The 18,353-nt window shown below is 39.1% G+C and overlaps 1 protein-coding gene and 1 long non-coding RNA gene across 6 annotated transcripts in view; one reads left to right on the top strand and one right to left on the bottom strand.

The window, feature by feature from the left end:
• Nucleotides 1–1,544: 1,544 nt before the first annotated feature.
• LOC143397571 (uncharacterized) lies at nt 1,545–18,116 on the bottom strand. The gene is made up of 4 exons (XR_013091177.1): nt 18,037–18,116; nt 2,577–2,711; nt 1,920–2,053; nt 1,545–1,771 (listed from the first exon to the last, which is right to left on the bottom strand). It is a non-coding gene; the product is annotated as an uncharacterized LOC143397571 (long non-coding RNA).
• Nucleotides 16,867–18,353, top strand: part of Pcm1 (pericentriolar material 1) — a 92,379-nt gene continuing 90,892 nt past the window's right edge. For 4 of the 5 annotated variants that reach the window (XM_076853745.1, XM_076853744.1, XM_076853743.1 and 1 more), the window contains exon 1: nt 16,867–17,391. The gene's annotated coding sequence lies outside the window, so the exon portion shown is untranslated. The remainder of the gene's footprint in view (nt 17,392–18,353) is intronic. The other variant, XM_076853742.1, reaches the window with a different exon arrangement.

Raw genomic sequence — 18,353 nt, 5'->3', positions numbered from 1 at the left:
AGGAACGGGGCCAAGTTCAGAGTAAGCAGACGAACCCTGGTCTATACCTTCTTTGTGTTTACAGTTCATTGCCTACTGAGGGTTTCATAACCTCAGTACTAAGGACATTTGGCTCTTGTGCATTGTACTGTTTAGCAGCATATCTGGCATCTGTCCACTGAATGCCACTGACATCTCCATCCCTGTCTTCCTAATTGTAACAACCAAAGATGAATGCTGGTGTTGCCAAGTGTCCCTGGGGGTCAAAACTGCCTTCAGTTGAGGGAAAGAGAAATTACTGGGGAATGACATTGATCGAATTACATTGATTGAATTTTTGATAAAATATGATCGAGGGCTGGGGGTTGTAGCTCAGAGGTGGAGCACTTGTCTAGCATGTGTGAGGCACTGGGTTTGATTCTCAGCACTGAATGTAAATAAGTAAATAAATAAAGTCCATCAACAACTAAAAAAAGTATTTTAAAAAATATGATCTAAATGGATCTCTTTTCTCTGGTTTTTAGATTCTTAAAACATTATTTCCACATGAAATATCATCCAATTCATTAGAAAACACATGATGATACATACTGTTATGATATAATCTCAAACTAGAATCCCCAGGGTTGTTAGTCCTTCTGACAAAATTTTGGACTGTGGCTGAAAATTTTAAAACATATATTTGAACCCAGGGGCTATGGTATGCACCTGTAGTCCTAGTCATAAGGAGGATGAGGCAGGAGGATTGCTTGAGCTCAGGAGTTGGAGGTCAGCCTGGGCAACATAGCAAAACCCTGTCTCAAAAACTTTTTATTTTTTTTATCTATTTTTTTTAAAAGAGAGAGAGAGAGAATTTTTTAATATTTATTTTTTAGTTATTGGCGGACACAACATCTTTGTTTGTATGTGGTGCTGAGGATTGAACCCTGGCCGAATGCATGCCATGCGAGCGCGCTACCGCTTGAGCCACATCCCCAGCCCATCAAAAACTTTTTAAAAAATGTGTGTGTGTGTGTTTATGAAGATAAATACACATGCATATATGTACTTTGTCAAAAATGTATCTGCACATTTAAATTTAAAATTTGACCTTGTTTTTCAAGATAAATTTTCTAAATAGAGGGCTGGAAATGTGGCACAATGGAAGAGTGCTTACTTAACATGCACAAGGCCCTGAATTCCATCTCCAGCACTACAGATAGGGAGGAAGAGAGGGAGGAAGGAGAAGAGAGAGAGAGAGAAAGAGAGAGAGAAACCCTAAATATCATTTTCGATGAAACAGTTTCTTGCTTTCACTTTGAAATAGTTATATGTTATGTTGAGAACAAAGAAGTTTATTGTTCACAATTATATACACATTTTGATTAATTTGTTGATGGTCCTACATATAGTTCATTTCAAACAACTTATTTTTCTACATGTGTATTAGAGATAAGAACCTAGCATATTGAGCTTTTCAAATTCTCATTTAAAATTTTTATATTTGCACTAGGATGATTTTACCAATAACTAGAAATCTCTCAGGATCCAAGGCAAAGGTATTTGATCATATGTGCATGGCCAAAATAGTCATCAAAAGTGATTGATTCCTCTAAGACTGAAACATTTTTTCATGCTCTCTCTTTAGAGTCATTAAGGGAAAATTCTAGAACTTTTAGAATAGACATTTTATGCTTGCCACCGGTCATCAAAGATTCGGAAATATTGAGGTCCAATCTCAGAGTTATTTATTTATATGATGTGGGTTTTTGTTGTTATTGTTGTTGTTGCTGCTGTTGTTTTGTTCTGCCATCTGCAAAGAAAAAAGACAAAAATGGTAGAATTTTTGAGAGGATTTTTTTTTAATTTATTCTAATTTGCAAGGACATGCAACTAAATCAATCAGGGTCACTCTGAATAAATTTGGGCTGACTAAATAAAGACACAGAAATAGAAAGTACCTTTTTCTTTGGGTTCAGTGACCGCTCCTCAGCCACAGCTCCCATAAGCTGAGCAAGGCAAGCAAGAAAGAGGAGGAGTATGCCCCGAACTCACGTTTTATTAATGGGAGGAGCTAATCCATGGAACATTCTATCTAAAAAAGGACAAAGGGTAGGGTTACAACAAACAAGAGGGTGTAACTCAACCCCATCGGGTGAGGCCCTTTCCTGGAGCTGCACCTTTCTTATCCAAGTGGAGGTAAGGTTCAATTACATTGCAACAGGTGCAATAACAGTTCAGTACCTCTTTACTCAGGACTTAAAAGTGTGTACATAGCTCCTTCCAGAATGGCTCCAGATGCTAATTAGTTATACATGACAGCAGAATGCATTTCAATTCATTGTACACAAATGGAGCACAACTTTTCATTTCTCTGATTGTACACGATGTAGAGTCAGTCACAACATACATCTACCTAGGGTAATGATGTTCATTTCATTCCACCATCTTTCCTGCCCCCATGACCCTCCCCTCCCCCCTGCCAATCAAAGTTCCTCCATTCTACCCCTCCCCCATTATGGATCCTCATCCACTTATCAGAAAGAACATTTAGCCTTTGTTTTTTGGGATTGGCTTACTTTGCTTAGCATGTTATTCCCCAACTCCCATCAATTTACCTGCAAATACCACAATTTTATGCTCTTTTAATGCTGAGTAATATTCCATTGTGTATATATACCACAGTTTCTTTATCCATGCATCTGTTGAAGGGCATCTGGGTTGGTTCCACAGTTTAGCTATTGTAAATTGAGCTGCAAAAAACATTGATGTGGCTGCATTACTATAGTATGCTGATTTTATGTCTTTTGGGTATAGACCAAAGAGTGGGATAGCTGGATCAAATGGTGGTTCCATTCCAAGTTTTCCAAGGAATATTCATACTACTTTCCATAGTGGTTTCACCAATTTGCAGTGCCACCAGCAATGTATGAGTGTGCCTTTCCCTCCACATCCTTGCCAACACTTATTAGTGCTTATTGCTTATATTCTTTTTTTTTTTTTTTTTCTGGTGGTGCTGGGGATTGAACCAGGACCTTGCTGCATGCTAGGCAGGCACTTACCACTCTACCAACTGAGCTAAAACCCCAGTCCCTTATTGCTTGTATTCTTGATAATTGCCATTCTGACTGGAGTGAGATGAAATCTTAGAGTAGTTTTGATTTGCAATTCTCTAATTACTAGAGATGTTGAACATTTTTTCATATATTTATTGATCGAATGTATATCTTCTGAGAAGTGTCTGCTCAGCTCCTTAGCCCATTTATTTTTTGTTGAAGGGATATTGAAGTAACAGAATCAATGACTGAGTAGAGTATTCTCCCATGTATTTGCTTTTCCTCTATTACAAATCTCTACAGCATGCACGGGAATGCCTCTCCTCACTAAAGGGAGATTGAGGTCATATTGTTGTTATTTGCATATCCATAGGAAGCAGCACATACAGACTATACAATAGGAGCTAAGAAATATTTATTTTTCATTACATAATAACATTTCCTATCAGTAATAGCATTTAAGGACTCAAATTTAGTAACCTGATCCAAATTGATAATGACTGTGATCTGCTCACTACAAAGCCTGATACACAGAATAAATGTAATAAAGTTTCATTTTCTTCTCTATCGAAACAAGATTGGGACTGTTTAATTTCATATATAGTGAGCAAGACAGCCATATATACATACAGAAAATAAAAAAAACTAGAATTATCTGTGAGATGAGAAAACTCTGATTCCTGATGCAGATAATATAATCCTCTGAAAATCATTTTACTAACATTTTCAAATTCGTTCACATTGTGGCACAGGAATTTTACATTCCAATAAAGAAAGTTGAGAGAAACTTCTGGTTTAATCTGTAATGAAAGATCTTGTAGCAGAAAAAAAAATAGTGTTACCTTAGATTAGGTAGAGAGAAGTGATGGGAGGGGAGGGGAGGGGATGGGAAGATAGGAAGAATAGTAGAATGAAACAGACAGTATTATTACTGTGTGTATATATGTGACTGCATGACCAATGTGATTCTGCAACCTGTATACTTAGAAAAATGAGAAAGTACATCCCATCTGATTCAAATGTATGATATGTCAAGGTCATTGTACTGTCATGTGTGACTAATTAAAACAAACAAACAAACAAAAAATGGCACCAAGAAAAAGTTGAAGACTGGGTTGGGGGAAGCTGAGTGACAGAACAGGTGCTCAGTACACATGAGGCCCTTGTTTGAGCCCCAGCATAACCGATAAATGAATAAGTAAATAACTAAACAAATGAATAAAAAGGAATGAAGTACAAACCATCAGTGAGTTACTAAGGAGTCAGGGTTTGAGGGACCAGGTTGTCAAGCAAAGAAAAAAGCTCATTTAGGTATTTAGTAATTAAGCTGCACAAGACACTGAGGCAAATTTTAATTTGCTATAACACAGCAAATTAAAAGCAAAGTGGAGTTTCAGCAGCCCTTAGTGGTGACGAGAAAGAAATCATCATTTCTTTCTTTCTTTGAAGAACCTTCAAGGAGGAGGATACCTCAGGTTGTTTGGACAACTATAGGACCACATTTAGGATAAATGTTATACATCAGAAGTAAAGTCAGTCTTGCAAAGACAACAAATCAGACACAATAAGTTCACTTTTGCCTAAATTAACCTGTCAGTAACCAACCAAGAATTTCAACTGATATGTTAATGTTACTATTTTCCTGCTACTCCTCATCTCCCAGATTTATCTCCTATTCTGGCCTGTATCTATTTTTTTTTCAGTCAATGACACAGATATATGTAGATTTTGAAATGGACTTACATGTAGACAAAATGCAGCTATAATTTTAGAGATTGACAAAGGAGTAGAAGTAGACATAACAGATCTCTCTACTAGCTATTTGAGGAGTAGGATTCAGAAACAGTGGAAGTGAAGAACAGTGACATAACTTGACAGCTCTTCTGCTGTTTTCAAACATCTCTCTTGAAAAGATCCTTTTTTAGACTACTCAATCTAATATAGCACCAACAGGTATGGACAAAGACTTAGACATAAAAGGCACAACTTGTTTCCAGAACATGGCATATACCTAGTTTGGCAAAAGGATGTAGTATACTTAGATGTAAAAATCCAAGGCCTAGCATCAGAAAGTCTTGGATAATGTCTGAACTCAACCTCATTTAAACTGGGGTTCTCCCAAAGCACATGAGATGAAGATATGCATGCAAGTAGTTTATTTGAGAGAAGTTCCATGAAGCATACATCAGAGAGTAGAAAAAGTAGATGGAATGAAGAAGAAAACTTATAAAGGGTGTCGACTGAGTTGGGTGTAACTGCAGACAATGGGGCCTCACCCTCTCACCCTATTAGAACCTAGAGAGAGCCCCCATCACAATTTCCCCATGTAGTAAAAGACCTGATTATACTTATTCACCAATGCCAGCCCTTATCACTGAAGTGTTGCTTCTATGGGTATTGATTCCTCCTGTTTTAACCTAAACAAAGTACCTGTCCTCCAAATCCCAACCCAGTTCTCTCTAGAATTATTCCTTTGATTCTCATTCCCCCCCCCACCGTTTTTGATACTGGGGATTAAACCCAGGGGGGCTTTAACACTGAGCTATATCCTTTGTCCTTTCTTACTTTTTGTTTTGAGACAGGAGCTCTCCAAATTACTGAGGCTGGCCTTGAACTTTGAACTCTTCTTCTGCCTCAGCCTCCAGAGTTGCTGGGATTACAGGTAGATGCTACCACTCCTAGTTTGTTTACTTTGTCAATATTACTTTCATTATGTCGCCCTCTTTTTCTATGGTCTTGCCCTCTTCTATTAGGCAAGTTCAACTCTTCTAAATTGTGGAAAATAAAAACCTCCCTTAATCCTGCCTCTAACTACCTTCCTATTTCTCTTTCTTTTTCAATTAATCTTTGTAAAAAGGACAATCTACACTCACTGACTCCACAGTGCCTCTTCACATGAACTCCTTAACCAAAGGCAATGACTTTTGCCCCCTACACTTTACAATAACTGCTCCCAAGGAGACCTCAAGTCTAGTCATGCAGTTTCTTATTAATTTCTCACATTAAGCCTTCTTCATCAAAACTTATTCTTCTATAAGTTTTCATAAAACTCATCTGCATTTGTTTTCCATTCTGTTAAAAAAACCCAAGATTGAGTAATAGTCCAAAAAGCATGGCACCAGCTCTGGAGAGGGCCCTCCTTGGGCTGTGTCAGAAACAGAGAGTGGAAGAAAGAGGCAGAGTGGAAGCCCAAGGCAATGGTGACTGAGGGTAACATGAACTTGGAGTGTAACATTATGAAGAATCCCTCTCTCCATGTCAACCCAATCCTGTTCAACTCCCCTACCCAAAACACACACACACATCCTCCATGAGAAGCTTTTATAGACCAGAATAAGAATCACTGCTGCAATAGTAACAAAACCAGCATGGTACTGGTACCAAAACAGGCGGGTGGACCAATGGTACAGAATAGAGGACACAGAAACCAATCCACAAAATTACAACTATCTTATATTTGATAAAGGGGCTAAAAGCATGCAATGGAGGAAGGATAGCATCTTCAACAAATGGTGTTGGGAAAACTGGAAATCCATATGCAACAAAATGAAACTGAATCCCTTTCTCTCGCCATGCACAAAAGTTAACTCAAAGTGGATCAAGGAACTTGATATCAAATCAGAGACATGGCGTCTAATAGAAGAAAAAGTTGGCTATGATCTACATACTGTGGGGTCAGGCTCCAAATTCCTCAATAGGACACCCATAGCACAAGTGTTAATAACTAGAATCAACAAATGGGACTTACTCAAACTAAAAAGTTTTTCTCAGCAAAAGAAACAATAAGAGAGGTAAATAGGGAGCCTACGTCCTGGGAACAAATCTTTACTCCTCACACTTCAGACAGAGCCCTAATATCCAGAATATACAAAGAACTAAAAAAAATTGGACAATAAGATAACAAATAACCCAATCAACAAATGGGCCAAGGACCTGAACAGACATTTCTCAGAGGAGGACATACAATCAATCAACAAGTATATGAAAAAATGCTCACCATCTCTAGCAGTCAGAGAAATGCAAATCAAAACCACCCTAAGATACCATCTCACTCCAGTAAGATTGGCAGCCATTAGGAAGTCAAACAACAACAAGTGCTGGGGAGGATGTGGGGAAAAGGGTACTCTTGTACATTGCTGGTGGGACTGCAAATTGGTGCGGCCAATTTGGAGAGCAGTATGGAGATTTCTTGGAAAGCTCGGAATGGAACCACCATTTGATCCAGCTATTCCCCTACTCGGTCTATTCCCTAAAGACCTAAAAAGAGCACACTATAGGGACACTGCTACATCCATGTTCATAGCAGCACAATTCACAATAGCAAGACTGTGGAACCAACCTAGATGCCCTTCAATAGACGAATGGATAAAAAAAAATGTGGCATTTATACACAATGGAGTATTACTCTGCATTAAAAAATGACAAAATCATAGAATTTGGAGGGAAATGGATGGCATTAGAGCAGATTATGCTAAGTGAAGCTAGCCAATCCCTTAAAAACAAATGCCAAATGTCTTCTTTGATATAAGGAGAGTAACTAAGAACAGAGTAGGGACGAAGAGCATGAGAAGAAGATTAACATTAAACAGGGATGAGAGGTGGGAGGGAAAGGGAGAAGGGAAATTGCATGTAAATGGAAGGAGACCCTCAGGGGTATACAAAATTACATACAAGAGGAAGTGAGGGGAAGGAGGGAAAAATATAAGGGGGAGAAATGAATTACAGTAGAGGGGGTAGAGAGAGAAGAGGGGAGGGGAGGGGGGAGGGAGGATAGTAGAGGATAGGAAAGGCAGCAGAATACAACAGACACCAGAATGGCAATATGTAAATCAATGGTTATGCAACTGATGTGATTCTGCAATCTGTATACGGGGTAAAAATGGGAGTTCATATCCCACTTGAATCAAAGTGTGAAATATGATATATCAAGAACTATGTAATGTTTTGAACAACCTACAATAAAAATTAATTAAAAAAAAAAGAATCACTGATGCAGAGGGTAATGATGGTCCCAGACCATGTGAGAATGTTTCAGATAATAACAAGAAGGTGGAATGGAAGGGAGGAAATATATCAAACAAACAAAAAACGACACAATCTAAAGTACTGGCCACAGTCTTTAATTCCTCTCTGCTATGATTTAGACTAAAGACTGGCCCCAATAACTGAGTTAGCTGTCCCCTACTCTATTCTTGAATACCAGGTGAGGTAATGTCAGGGAAATGGAGATGTTTCTTCTCACAGTATCTGCTAATCAGGATAGTTGAGGACTTTATGCAATTAGTTTGAACATTCAAAGAGGACGTCTGTGGGGAAGCCACTGTGAATTACTTGAGGGTCTTCACTTGGTATCAAAGCCAGGCAGATTTAGGTTTTTCCTTGGGAACTATCTGCAGCTGCCTTGTGCACATTAGATTGCCCAAGGCACATGACCTCAACCTCTGCTTTACTAGGAAGACCCCTCTTGTAGCTCTGAAGGTGGGCATAACCAGTTGGGAACTGGACAGCCCACCTCCTACCTTATTTGGAAAGAATATTCCATGGAAAACCTCTGATATTCCCTGATATGAATAAAGTAAGTGAGGGCTCCATTTTTCTTTTTTCAGTGTGGAAGCTCGATCCCTAAGATTGTCTAGCCCATCCCACCCCCGCTTTCTAAAAATATTTCCTGTGTTCTGTGGTTTTTTTGCCACTCTATTTTTTTTTTAGCCTTTATTTTGCAGCCAGCCTATTCCACCAAGAGGAACCCCATTTTCACTGCCCACGAAGGATGTGGGTGAAAGACATCATTTCTTAAAACTCCATCTGGGAGTCACACAAAGTGTAGCAGTGGATAAACAGTGCTCATTTTAATAGTAAGTACTGGGGTCGATAGCCAGCATCTCATTGGGAGTTCTTCTTCCTGTCCAGGAAAATCCAAGCCACCCTAAACTTAAAATCTCAAATAATTAGTGAATTAAAAAACACAAATATTCAGAAATATATTTACAAAGGTGAACCCCCCCTCCGCCCAAAGGTCTAGTCCACATTGGCTCTGGAATTAGACAAAGAAAGAATGGCTTAGGTGGTTTGTTTAAGGGGGTACATCAAAGGCAGAGATAAGGTTTCAAGAGCAGAGTCTTGCTTCCTGATGTCTTGCAATCAGCAGGTTGATTGATATGTTGGCAGGTCACACCAATCTCTGGTGCTATGTGGGCCACGGCAGAGCAGGACAGAAACTCACATTGTCCCTGGGCAATTGACCAGAGAAAATGTCCACTGGTCGGTCATTCCCAGGAACCAAATGTCTCTATCCACTAGGCATTCATGCATGGTGACCCACATGCAACCCATGGACAGCTCCTGACAAGTAGGTCTGGCTGGAAAGGGCTAAGAGCAAGCTCAAGAAAGCAAAATTTTCTGTTAATGAAGAATGGAGTTTCTACAGGTAATACAAGAGAAAGAGGTGAAAACGGGAGGTGTGAATGAGACATGAAGGGGAACAGGGCCTGAAGAAAGAATCCCTAAAGATAACAAGGAACTGAGCAAGAGAGACGAGCCAGTGAGAAGTTCTAGGCTATAGTCAAAGATCTTTAAAGCACAGGGATGCTGAATAGTCAGTTTTTAGATGTTTACTAAAGGTTAATTCCTCTCTCTCTTCCCTTACTTCCACTGTTAATTTTAAATCTTCAGTGAATATGCATCCTATCAAGATGCCTTGTGTCCATAGTATTTTCAGAAAATAATGAGAAAGAGGCTTTGTTTTGCTTTGGGAATGATATACAATGGAGAAAAAAATATAGCCAAAAAGAGACTAGATGAGAGAAATCACAGAAATTCAGTATGAAACCAGAAATGATAGAAAAACATAAACTCCAAGGATCCTAGAAGACATCAGCCAGTCAGGTTAGGTTTCTTTCTATATATATAGTGGAGATAACTGAAAAACCGAAAACTGAAAAATAAATATTAAAAAACTCTCTCTCTCTCTCTCTCTCTCTTTCTCTCTCTGTCTCTCTCTAAAAAAAAAAAAATCACGAGGAGGGGGATCTGCTCTGATTTTCACCTTATTTTTTTTCAACGTTTGAAATTTTATATTTTGCTTTTGGTACATCTGGATGTGACAATTCTTTGCAGAGGAAACCTATTCTTAGATCTAGTCTGGAGAGGAGATAACAAAATATATAAGAAAATATATGGTACAAACTAATACCTATAAATATTCTCCAGTTACATTTATGTTCCACATCAAATAAACACTCGCAAAGTAATTAAACTATATTTTCTTCCATTGCTAATTTCTTTTTTTTTAAAGAGAGAGAGAGAGAGAGAGAGAGAGAATTTTTTAATATTTATTTATTTATAGTTTTCGGTGGGCATAACATCTTTGTTTGTATGTGGTACTGAGGATCGAACCCGGGCTGCACGCATGCCAGGCGAGCGCGCTACCGCTTGAGCCACATCCCCAGCCCCCCATTGCTAATTTCTACTTTGATCTAACATTAATTATCTATGTACTAAAAGTGTTTAGTGCTCTATGTCACAGGTCAGCAATCTTATCTCCTGTGGCTAAATTGTAACCACTGCCTGCTTTTATATTTTTAAATGGTTGAAAATAATAAAAAGAAGATTAATATTTGGTGATATATGAAAAATAATATAAAATCTAGATTTCAGTGTTTGTAAATAGAGTGGTTGGGGGATATAGACATCCACATCCTTTACATTTGCCAGTGGCTGCTTTCATTCTACAACCACAGAATTGATTATAGCCCACAATGTGGACAATATTTAACATCAGAACTTTTACAGAAAACATTTGTTAACCCTTGCCTTATACCACTCTGTTTTACCTATTGTCAGGGTTTTCCTTGTTTCCTTCTCTGGATCAGGGGTAGATCCATCATAGTCCACCCTATCATCCATTATCTCCAGTTTTTGAGCCTGAAAAATTATTTAGTTATCTGCTGTTAAAGAGAGCACATGCTAATCTTTCTCACCTGGGTAACTGGAATTCATGCATGCTTTGCCAATTCTTCTCTGATTTTAGAATCTTTATCATGGAAGGAGAAATGCAGCATGGGCAGCCTTTTTATGGTAAAAGAGAGGCGGGGCGGGGGGAAACCCCACAGCATATACAGTTGTAGCTTCCCTAAATAGTGAGTGAATTTAATGTGCATGAGTGTAACACCAATTGTGTTGGACCCTCATTAGCCCAACTTATTTGTAGGCGTGTATCAAACCAGCAGATCTTTTTTTTTTTTTTTTTTTTTTTTTTTTTGAGGGGAAAAAACACTTTTCCTGGTGAAATTTAATGTTTTATAAAGTCACTCTAGATTACTCTCTTATAACCATGGCAACTGTGAGTCATTACTTCATACAATTTTGTTTTCCATAATGGGTTTTTTAAAATTTATTTTTTAGTTGTAGGTGGACACACAATTTTTATTTCATTTTTATGTGGTGCTCAGAATTGAACCCAGTGCCTCATGTGTGGTAGGTTAGCACGCTACTGCTGAGCCACAACTCCAGATCCTCCATAATGGGTTTTAAAGTAAAAGTTGTGGTTTGATTTTTATTCCTTTCTCATATTTTTCTTATGAATTAGAAAATAAAAGCCCATAATTTAATATTTTTGAAACTCTTTCATCAAATTACCTGATTTCTCTACTTAACAACCTATATCTGGTTATATTTAATAGTTTTATTCTGTAGGGATGAAAGAAGGTTAAGAAAAATGTATTTTTATTGTAGACTTTTTATTTACTGCTACTCATAATCCCTCCAACTTGCTATGTCCTACAGAGGATTATACTATCCCAACCCTGACCAGTTTACAATGAATAGGGATTAGAAGGTAAAGACATATAAATCACCAAGAATACATGCAAAATAAATATAAGAAGTGTGTCATAATTATAGCTCTGTAGAATTAAAGCCATCAAGACTGGTGAAATACAAATATGGATGAAGCTACCAGAATTACAAGAATTGCATTTGTTGAGTGAGTGCTTTTTGAAAGAAAAGAACATAAATTGTTTATGAAGAAAGGAACAGTTCAGATTGGTGTAGACACTAAATGCTGTATATTGAAAACAGCAATTAGGTATTTTTATATTTAGTAATGAAGATCTGAACTAGGCAGTAATGAGAGATGTCACTGTAACCAGATATAGGAAAATGGGGGAAAGCAATAAGAGCCTTGAAACATTACTTATAAGTGTGAATTTGATATAATTAGCTGATATGATTATACAATTGATTTTATTATGTATGTTAACTTCAAGTTTTTGAGCAAAAGATTTATATAAGAAATCATAATTAATGTAGTTTTCTTAATGCAAAGATCAGATCAGTGTTTCTCAAGTGGGAATGATTTTTCTCTCTTCCCTGCAACTCCAAGGAACACTTGACAACCAATGCCAGGAGACACTTCTTGGCTTTCTTAACTGGGAGTGGGGGTTGCCAGAGGTACCTAGTGGGTAAAGGCCAGGGACACTGCTAAATATCCTGCAATGCACAGGACAATCCCCCAAAAGAAGAATCATCCTTCCCCAAATGCCAATATTGTCAAGGCCAGATAAAAGAAGAGAAGTAATAATGCTTAAATTTAACCAAAAGATATACAAACTAGGCTAAAGGTCTTCAACTAGTCCCTTCTTTGGCATGATCAACTCTTTTTTCATTAAGTTACCCATTCAATTAAGTTAAAATCCTGTTACATTCTTTTAGATATATCTCAAAATATATAAATATGTTCCCATCCATCAACATGGATGAATCTCAGAAAGATATTTTGGACAAAAAGTAGTCATATAAAAATACCATTTACATAAAGTTCAAAAACAAAAAATTAAGCAATATTTTGGTTAACATCCATAGTTATATGAGGAAAATGAAGGAATGATAACATTGAATTCAGGTTAGTACTTTTTTATGTCTACAGAGAAATGAGTTTGGAGAAAAGAATGAGAAGTCCCTTAACATATTAAATTCTATGTGTTAGGTGAGCTGGTGGGTTCTTGAGTGTTATTATTATTTTACCTTATAATTTACAAATTTGTCGTATATTTTGGGGGGTATCAAAAATCACATAAAAAAACAATGATATAATTTAAGTTAGTATAGTCACTGAAAATTTTTCCTTTAAGTTCTATCACCACCTGCAGGTTGAAAATAGGAATTACATAAAACTGTTTTGTTTCAAAGCCCAAATTAATGAAAATCAAAATAAAAGAACTGTATAAGGCCTGGGGATATGAAGAAGTACAAAGGCATGGTTTCTGCTAAAGCCATGATCACAGTCTGCGAATAAAGAGCATTACAAAATATAACAACATAAAAATAAACAACGTAATACAAAATGTTATAAGAACCACCTGATCAGTGTCCTACTAAATATCAACAGAAACAAATGGTATTTTATGCATGACAACAATATTGTTTATGTTTAAAAAATCCAAATTCCTTGTTTAATCTATCCTGTTATTACCTAATGCCAAGCCTTTCTTACTTCATACCTGCTCCCTTTGTCTCTACCTTTTCTTTTCTTTCTGGTCTGGGCTAAATGTTGCTACTAGATTGAAGTCTTAACCATTTCATTACATCATTTCCTTCTTTCCAAAATCTTTAGTGGTTTCACACTGACTGCAAAACAAAACCCAAACTCTCCAGAGCAGTAGTTCAGGCTTTCTATAGTCTGGCTCTAACCTCTTCATCAATCTTGCCTTCTCCTACATCCCCATCCTTCATTCCACACGAATGCTTTTCTTCACTTAGTCTGGTTCCTGTGTTGTCTAGTGCTCATTTTTGATGTGTTATCGGAGTTTGTGGAGTGTCATGTTTCCTTGAACCTCAATCTGTCATTTATACCCTGCATCTTAACACATGTTAAACTGTCTAAATGAGGACAATTGAAATGTGGTTTCAACATATATATATCTATTAGAGGCAACTCTTCTATTTCTGAGAGATATTTTCACATATTTCTGTCCCTAATTTCATCCTATATAGAAATTTTGGAGCTATCATAATTTCTGAGACAATATATACCTATTTTATTCTGAATTACTAAAGCACTTTCTGCCTATAACATTTATTTGACACAGTCATGCACAACTGATACAAAATTGATTCATTGCCATAGGGTTTGCTTTTTAGATTAAACATTAAACTTTTGGAAGTTAGTGGTAATTTTATAGTTTCTCTGATTTTTCTTTACTTTTTCCCCTATAAATTTCAGTAATGCTCATATTTGAGTTTAAGAACCCTTTCCCTTTGTTTTTGTGATATTGAGAATAGAACCTAGGGCCTTGCACATGGTAGGCAAGCAGTCTATAGCTGAGCTACATCCCCAGCCCTTTTAAAAATTTTTATTTGAGGCAAGCCTTGCTATATCGCACCAGCTGGTCTTCAACTTGAGTTCCTCCTGCCTCAATTTCCTGAGTAGCTGGGATTGCAGATGTTTAACACTGTGCCTGCCTAAGGATCTGTTTTTTTGTTTGTTTGTATTTTTAATATTTATTTTTTAGTTGTAGTTGGACACAATTCATAATAAATATTCTATTTATTTTTTATGTGGTGCTGAGGATAGAACCCAGGGCCTCACATGTGCTAGGCAAGTGCTCTACCACTGAGCCACAACCCCAGTTCAAGGATTTGTTTTTAATTTAAGAAATTTTCAAATTCTTCCCACCACTAACAGTATAGTGTTGACATTCCATAAATTTAAAAATCTTAGTGGCAATAGTTTCTACATACATTTAAAAATTATATATATAGGTGGAAACTTAACAGGGGTGGGGTGTTGGAGGGGGTGAGGACTCTGACTCTGATTTTCCTTATCTGCCAAAGTTCCCCTGCCTGCCAAAAGTATCTGACAAACTCCTTCCCTAAGGTGGCCCTGCTAAACCCTATAAAATTCAGACTCTTGTTGTAGTCAGTCCCCATTTTCCTCTTGAAAATATGCCCCTCTGCTGCTTAATAAAGCATTGCTGATCTCTTGAGGTCTGTCTCCATTTCTTTTTATTTGCTTTGGTAACATATATAACAAAATGATGATGATAGTAATGTTTTGGGGCTTTGCCATGTGTTAATACTTTTTTCTTATCTGCCCTCCCTTTTTTGGTACTGGGGATTCAACCCAGGGGCATTTAACCCACAGAGCCACATTCCCAGCCCTTTTTATATTTTTATTTAGAGAGGGTCTAAGTTACTAGGCCCTCACTAAGTTGCTGAGGCTGGCCTCAAATTTGCAATCCTCCTGCTTTAGCCTCCCAAGCCACTGGGATTGGAGACCTGTGCCACCACACCTAGCTGGCTGCCTTTTCTGTCTCAACAACAATAAGTTCCTCCAAGGAGTCAGTTATACCTCAGTTTAAATCTAGTTTATACTACATGGTTCTGTCAGAACTTTATTTTACTTCTTATTTGTAAAATGGGTCCTATGCAAAACCAACCTCTTCAGGGATTTTGTGAGAATTAAGAAAATCATAGTAATGAATTAAGAAAATCACAGCCTGGTATAAAATAAACACTAAGAATAAAAGTGTTTAAATCCTTCGAAATAGGCAATATTATTCCCTTTCCCTCATTTCATAGATGGAGCAATTGAGGCTTAAAAAAGGCTAAGTAACTTGCCCAAGATCTCAGAGCGATAAAAGTAGGATACAGCATTCTGGACTCCAATAAACACCTAGACAATTGGTTGCTTTCTGTCCTGCGCTCTCACAGCACTTTTCTTACAACACAAATTACCTACATTAAACTCCATCATTTCCCCATCCTTCAATAAAATATTAGTCAATGCCAGTTTTTTTTTTTTTTTTTAAATCTCTGTACTTAGCAATATTAGAAACAACAACAAAATGTTTTTAAAGTAAGATAAATGAATAGCATCAATGATCATTCTGGCCCTGATGACTGAACTCGGATGCAGTAGCAAATCGCAGTGGCTTGGAAGAGCTTTTCTTGAATTGTGTTCTGAGATGTAGTTCTACTAATTGGTTTTGTAAACAATTTCTGTAGGTCACTGAGAACAAATTATTGTTGGAAACCGGAAGCTCATTCTTACCCTTATTTTGCATTAAAAAAAAAAAGTTATCACATAATATAAACTTTCTAAAGCTAGAATGCCTTTGCACTCAACTAAAATTGACACTTGTTTTTAACTTAAGAAGTTCTCCTCTTTTATCGAATTTGTTTTTAAAGAGATAATCCGTCAATTTGTTAATCTTAATAGAGCTGTTAACAGAAGGGTATAAATAAAAGGAATTCAAAGGCTACAGGTTACGAGAAAGTTTCCAGTGATTAAACTGTGATTAAAGATATCTTTTTCTTCTAAGGAAAAAGTAGGACGTGATTCTAAAATAGTATTCATTATTAACAATATTTATGATTCTCCCACCGACTAGGTATATATACGGTGTGTCAAAATAATTTTCGAGGATTTATTTCCTCAAGTTAAAATTAGGGGTTAGATAAGATCGTCAGAGCTGTTTTGTTTCCTTCCCCTCGAGACCAGGTTCTGGGTAAGAAAGACTGAAAGTGCGACCACAGTCTTTCTTCCTCCTTAAGGCACAACCTGGAGCTGACACCCCCACAGAAAACCAGCCCCGCCCCACGCTCTATCTCCAGGGGCCGGAGGGGCCAATCCACTTCCGTACAGGCCTCCGTCCAGGAAGCGCACAGACTGCTGGGATTTGTAGTCTCTGTCCCTAAAGCGGAAGGGAATTTACAACCCCGGACCGAGTTTGCATTCTGGGCTATGTAGTCTCTGGTTGTTCGTTTGTGTAATCTGTTCGTGACTAAAAGGCCAGAGGACAGAGTAGACGCTGGCGGGTCACGTGACTCGAGTCTTGCGCTTACTGAGATCGCATTGCGGCTCCCGCCCCGGCGAGTTCTCGCCCCCGCGCGGCCGTTTCCGAGGTGACGGCGCATGTCTCGCCTCGCGTTGCCCCCTCTGCAGTCCCCCCGCCCCGCTTCTCCCACCACAATGAGGTCCTAAGATGGCGGTGGCTGCGGCGGTTGGCGCCGAGTACCTAAAGTAGAAAGGCGGCCATTGGGCTCTAGGCAGTCAGGGAACTTGTGGACCTCCCTGCTGCGGTCTCTAAGGGAGGAACGCTGCCAGTGGCGGGTCGTGGGGGCTGACCGCCGCTGCGCCCTTGGCAGGAGCGGCTGCTTCGTTTACAGGTAAAGCCTCCGCGTTCCCGGTCCCTGGCAACCGAGGACAGCGCGCCACAGGGGCGGGAGAGCAACGGCTCTGGGACGCTTGACCCTGTTGGGCCTGACCTGGGACCCACGCCTCCTCGGTGTCTCCAGAGACTTTTTGCTGCCTCTCTTTCGTCCCCTAGGCAGACAGTCCGCCCCTCCCCCGGGACCGACCGACGCGATCTCCGAGGTGAGCTTCTGGGGACGCGTTGGCGACTGCAGGCTCCCCGTCTCTCTTTTCGTAGACTTGGGGAGGATGTCACCCTGCTTCTGGGGTGCTCCAGGAATGACCCCTTACGGGTGGAGACAGAAGAGCGAGGGCTGTCGTTTGGGTGCCGGAGTGGAGCTCTCAAAGGAAGGCCTTGGTGGCTGGAGGCCCCTTCATCGTGCTTCCTCCTACCCCACCCCCCAAATTCCATTCTGTGGGGCTATGGACGTCCAGACTCCTGGGCGGAGAAGGGCAGACGAGGAGCGTCGTGACCCTTACAGGGTTGGGTTGGCCTGTGAGCCGCTGGATTTCTGCTCTCTAGTATTCTGAAAGTAACCGAGCGAGGGTCGGCATTCCTGACTTTGGACCAGAGGTGGTTTATTACTTGCGAAGGGAATGTGGATTTAATAGCGCTCTCCCTCCCACTCCTCCTGTTGCCCCTGTTCTCCATCCCTTTTGCAGATCTAGTTAGGGTCAAGAATTTGGGGAAATGAAATGCTGAGTGGGATTTGGGAAACGTTGCTTACTTTGCAGAAACTGGCGTTTAGGGATTAGGTATTTGGCCCCATTGGTGGGGGGACAGTAGAGCTCACTTTTCATCCCGCGGCCCAACATCCCGCAGCTTACCTTGTTAGGATTTTTTTTTCACCCCCCGGACGGTTTGAGGTTTGGGTCGGTTGAACTATGGGGATCTTGTTTTAGCTTTGGAAAGCGGGCTTTCTGGGCGCCCACTTCATCTCCGCCCCTTAACCGCTTTCCAGACCCCGCCTTCTGGTATTCTCTGGTTACCCGAGTGGGTGTTGCACCTGCTCCTTTCTCTCCCTATCACCTTCCTGGTGAGGGCAACTGGATGCCGTTATAATACTGAATTTTTAAACTGAAGGTACACTTTGTGTTTACATAGAGACAGGATTATTTTGTTATGAAGGAACTAGCCTTGCATT

The sequence above is a fragment of the Callospermophilus lateralis genome, chromosome 4 (assembly GCF_048772815.1).
Source record: "Callospermophilus lateralis isolate mCalLat2 chromosome 4, mCalLat2.hap1, whole genome shotgun sequence".
Taxonomy (NCBI): Eukaryota; Metazoa; Chordata; class Mammalia; order Rodentia; family Sciuridae; genus Callospermophilus; species Callospermophilus lateralis.
The sequence above is the reverse complement of the archived record's forward strand: the minus strand, read 5'-3'. Positions and strand labels throughout refer to the sequence as shown.